Raw genomic sequence first — 6000 nt, 5'->3', positions numbered from 1 at the left:
AACCCTAATTGAAAAATATTTGAAGGTAAGTGAATGACGATTCACTAATTTCCACCATGAAAAACGAAAAAGAAATTTAAGTTTTAAATCTATGAAAACTCCTAGATCCTTTGAGATTCATTGAACTTTCAATGGCATGTTTAAATCTCGATATGCCCCTCTTGTTTGTGACTGGGATGCCGAGGATCACAAAACGGGTGTGAATAACCATGCAAACTTACATGGTGCCCTCACATATTACAATCACCCATTCGATGTGCCGGTAAACCACACACGCTCCACCGAACTATGACAAACATTGAGTCACCCTTTGCAACCTTTGCTTAGAACCATTTAGTGCGCCGGTAAACCACACACGCTCCACTAACATCTTCGCAAGAGCACAAAGTGTAATTTCATGGAATTGCATCAATTCACTTTTGCCTAAGTAACTAAGATTGGGAATTAGAAAAACATTTAGTTACTTTGTATTTCATTATACTTATAATGGAAGGTTTCGTCCTATCCTACCCGTTCGGCTAACGACCCTCCACTAGTCAAGAATGCGGTGGGTAAGAGTGGATATCCATTTAATCACCATTTTATAGGCAATTTCCTTAAACACCCCTTCTAGACCAGCTTCGTGAATGAGGCCTACTAACGGTAAGACTGACTTTTACTCATACACACACACACACATATATATATAAATATATATATATATATATATATAATGTTAGACTTTTAATGTTATATATATAGTATAGGGTGCATTTCATACTTTTAAAATACTATGTGGTTAACTTTAACAATTACACTTTTAATTCAATTAAATGGTTAACCTAAACTTTTATGGATTTATTAAATCTCTTTTAATTATACTCCTTAATTAATTAATAAAACCATAAGGGTGTATTTGAACTTTTCAAAACCAGGGTTTTAGAATTTAACATTCCTAATCAACTTTTAAATTCCAAAACTTGAGGGCAACTTTTGAAACATTTCAAAACAATTTAGTTTTAATCTATCTTAAAATTTCGAATTTATGACATTTATATTTAAAATTTTAAATATTAAAACTCTTGATTTAATAATTATCTTAAATTAGACTATTAATTTAATTATTAAATCATAAGGGATTATCTAAATAATGAGGATAATTACCATTTATACATTTAAGTTATCCTAATCCCTTAAATATCTATATAGATTTCGAAAATATGGATGGATAATGCAAGATCTTGAATTACCATATATAACAATTAGAGGATAATTACAAGATATGGGATAATCCAAATCCCTAAAAATTAGGATCTTATCTTGGGGAGGAGGCAAATTTCGAAAAACAAGGGATTATAACAAACCCTAGATTTTGAAATTTAAGGGTTTAATGAAAGGATTTGAAGATCTTATTCAAACTCTTGCAAATTAGGGTTTGCAAACCCTAATCTTAAAAAAACCCTAGCCTCATAGGGTTTATTGGCAATAAACCCTAATATATCAAGTTCATACAATTGAAACCAAACCAATAGCTCTGATACCACTGATGGGTTTTGGTCATAAGACATCCTATGTGCTCATACAAACCCTAATGCTTGGATCTAGGTTTCTCTATTGTACATGCTTTGAATCCAAGACTATAAACCCTAATTCTAGCATTCAAGTAATCATATTAATATGTAATTAGGTTTAAGATCATACCTTGATTGTTATGTAGCAATAACAATCCCAAATCTCCTTGTAATGACTTTGGAATGCTTAGAGTCACAAGTGTCACTCCTCTAATGGATTACAAACACCAAGAGCAAATGGAGAAGGTATAAAGAGAGAGGAGAGAGGTTAGAATTCGTCCTTAGGACTTCTTGGGAACAAGTACATGAATTCCAAGGCCTTAGGGTCTTTATATAGGTGTAGAGATAGGGTTTCAGTCATTATCCTTATCTAGTTGCTTATCTATAAAGCAACCATAAGATAAGCCTTGAAAAACCCTTATCCTTTATCCTTTGGACGATTTCAAGGATCCTTATCTCCTTGAATTCGTTCAACCCATATTTAGGATAACCATTACCATATTTTGTAACTTTCACATAATTACAATTCAACCCCTCTAGTTTAATTAATTACACTTGATCACAAAATTAATTCCTAATTAATTATTGACCAATATTAATTAAGCAAATATGATTTCTCCTTTAATATATTATTCTTATAACATATTAATAAATCATAATAACCTCTCTCTTTATTTATTTCTCCAATCAAGTTGCTTTGGTGAAGGCAACCCAAAAGGACCATGCACCATCGGGTCAAGTACATACCAAAATAGTTATGGACTTAGACACTAATCCAACAGAAACGTTATCAAGTAGGAGTTTAAACTAAGTAAAAGCGAAGCATCAGCATCTAACAAGCAAGAGTATACGACATGAAAGAGAACTTTGATGAAAACCTTGGATAAACCTGTATACTTAAGAAAGTCACAACTTGGTATTCTTTGGTAAAATAAGTTCGAAAACCTTTAGAAATTCTTTGGAAACCTTTCATAAACCAGTTTAAAATGAACTTTGATAAAACCGTATAAGTAAGAGTTTTAAACAACTGAAAACATTTCGGAAAACTGTTTATAGTATCCTACTCGGTAAAACAGTTTACAGTGTGGTAAATCCTTGTGCATGCAGGTTATCAATCACATGTGATTGATATGATAACTGGCATGTTTAACTTGTATCCCCCCTATCAAACATGTAAATACATTTAAAAGGTTCATTAAGGGGTATGAACTCACCTGACGTAAGTGGATCCGACGAATGTGCCGGTTGGGTGCTCGGTGTCAAGCAAAGGCTTGAACACACTTAGTGACCTATTTAACATATGATAACATATTTTCACATACAATTAGTACATATAATACCAATTAAAAATGTATACGTATCCTAAAGTGCGGAAAACACTTTGATTAAGTGTTTGGGGTGTCCCGGGTAACATTTAAGGGCTTGAATGGCTTAGGAATGGAGTTTACTCTTCAAGAGTAAACTCTATATATAGAGTTCACAGCCCTGGGACAACTCCCCATGAGTTTACGGCCGTAAACTCATGGTGAGGTTGTTCTAGGATGCTTAAAGGTCTCATATCAATAGTGGAATTTTGCTAAGCGCAAATGTAAAGTGTATGGATGGATTTGAGGCACCTTAATGGACCAAATGGGAGTTCAAGGCCCCAAACAAGGGATTTTATGGCCGTAAGCTCCCAAGGACATCTTTCTTGGTTGTTTTAAGGGCTTAAGTGATTGGGAATAATTCCTATGTATTTTTCCAAGTCAAATGGGGAGTTTAGGGCACCATTTGGGCACTTAATGGGAGTTTACGGCCCATGAACTACCTCTATGGGAGTTCACGGCCGTGAAATCCTATCCCTTTGGTTTTTTGAAGTTTAAGGCCCTTATAACAATGGTATTGCATTCAAGCTATTGTTCCAAGGCCATAGGGGATGTTTAGGGCATTTCTAACACATGGAATGGAGTTTACTCCCCATGAAGGGGAGTTTATGGCCCAAGCAAGTTCTTGGGCAGTAAGCTCAAGTTTACTCTCCAAAAACTTGTTCCAAGGTGTTCTACGTCCGAATATGTAAGCCTAAAAGTCATATCTAAGCCTTAGGGGCAATTTGGAGGGGTTTTGGGGCTTAAAAACGCCATTATATGGTGTTTACGGTCCAAGAGTGTTCTTGGGCCGTAAACACATCAATTGTGTCCCTATTTTATGTTTTAAACTCGAATTTTTAGGCTAGATAAGCTATTTAACAGGTTAGGATAGGTGGCTTACTCGTTTGGGGCTCGAAATGGATGATTTTTGGCTCGAAACTAATTTGTAGAGAGAGAGTATAAGGAGAGAGTGAAAAAGGGTGAAATGATGTTTACTCTCCCTTATATAGGGGTTGGAGTTGGGGCTCAGTGGAAATCTACCCGATACTGCTGTTAAATGGGGCTTTTTGGTCGCACTCGATTAAACGGTCAAATTTTGACTTAGTTGTAACTAGACATTTTTAAGGGCATTTTGTGGGTGTTTCTAATTTGTTTCAACCCTTACCAAGTCATTATAAAAGTTACCATATAGTTAACCTCTTCCAAAAGGTTAACAGACAGTTAAATAAAACGAAGTTTTTTAACGGAAAAAGGTCAAAACTGACGGAATAGATTTCGGGTTGTCACAGGAGTGTACATTTGTTTTAAGTGGTTTGATGAAAACAACCTTAACATTGCCTCTCGAGTCCCTAACAAGAACATAAGAGTGTGATTGTCCACATTTGGATTCAATTCCATGAAAACATTTCAACGTTTTAAATGTGTTTTTGAGTTATTTGATTAAACCTGAACATCCAACGTTTTAAATGAAATTTGCACTTGTTGCATTTTGGAAGATTTCCAGCATATGGTTTGGTCGGCAATGAGATAGTAGGGATAGTGGTGGTATGGACGGCCATAGTTTGTTGTCTTTTGGCAGGCGCTTGAGTCGAATGTCCCTTTTTCTTGTTCCAAAATTTTCGTTTCTTGGGTAGTACTCCTCCATTGTTGTGGATGTTCTTAAGTTTGTAATTTGGGGAGTCCTTGCAGGAACACACTCGCTGTTGGTTGTCACCTTGATTAGGACTGTGGTTATCATTCTTATTTCTATTTGTGTTGTTAGCGCTAAGTTGTGTCATGATGGCTACCACGAAGGCTGATACAACGGCTTGGAATGTGGCGAGGTCCATTTGTAGAATGATTGTTGCATTGGTATGTTGGTTACTTCCACGTGATGGCATGATTCTTGTTGTATGGTATGAAATGAGTTCGTAAGTGTCTATGGTCATTGCTAGTTGTACACATAAATTTACATGTTTTGTTGTACGGTTCCAATGTTTCGACTAACACCATCATAGTGTACTTATGGTGGTAGGTATCATACAAATGTTAAGTTACCATACTAGAACATAGATGTAAAAACATTAAGTTAATTCGGGTTACATCGGTCTTTGGGGCCAGGGGATCTTGGAAAGAGTGAGGTGAAAGGGTCTTATGCCTACTTCAGATGGGTAAGGTTTATTTACGGTATTTTCTATGACTTTACCTTCCTTGTAATTCCTTTCTTGGTACTCTTCATGATCCTCTTCTGGATCCTCCTCATTCAATCCGTTGCTTGCGATAATAGGGTAGTAGGGGTCATCGTAGGCCCAGTTTGATAGATGCTGACTAAGAAAGTGTTGATTAGGAAATGTTTTTCTGGTAAGAAATCCTGATTGAGTAAGAAATCATGTTGATTGATTATACATCTGACTGAATGTACTGACTGATGAAAAATGACCATTTTACCTTGCTGTTATATATAACGATTGATGAAGTTGCTGAATAATTATAAAAACATACATATTGTTATACAAAATGTAAATTACACACAAGTTATTTAAAAATCCAAATAAAAATTATCATACAAAATTTAAATTAAACATAAATCATTTAATATCCAAATAAAAACATAATGAAATTTAAAATAACATAATAATTTAATGAAAAGTAGGTGAAAGTAGTTGATTTGCAGTTTGATGGCACAAAACACGCATATATTGAATGACTTCTGGACCCCATTCTATGCCTTATATGTTTTCTCTATCAATCCCCCCACCTTGGACGTCAGGAGTAACAATAGTGTTGTCCTCAAAATTTGTAAACATGTCATATTCTATATTGTAGTTCCTTATAAATTTATGGACTGCAAAACAAGAAATGACTATGTCTCTTTCCACTATAAAAGGATAAGGAGACATTTGTTTTAAGATTGAGCATCTCGCCTTCAATACACCATAAGCACGTTCAATAACATTTCTAAGTTGCACATGAGAATAATTGAACCTTTCTTCCTTAGTTAAAGGTCTTCCTCTTCGAAAATCGGCTAATTAATATCTAATATTGCGGTATGGAGCCATAAACCCACGAGTGTTTGTGTATGCGGCATCAAAAATGTAATATTTATTTGCAAATGAGTGTGACAC

Source organism: Lactuca saligna, chromosome 3, assembly GCF_052625555.1.
Source record: "Lactuca saligna cultivar CGN05327 chromosome 3, ASM5262555v1, whole genome shotgun sequence".
Classification (NCBI taxonomy): Eukaryota; Viridiplantae; Streptophyta; class Magnoliopsida; order Asterales; family Asteraceae; genus Lactuca; species Lactuca saligna.
Note: the sequence above shows the minus strand (reverse complement) of the source record.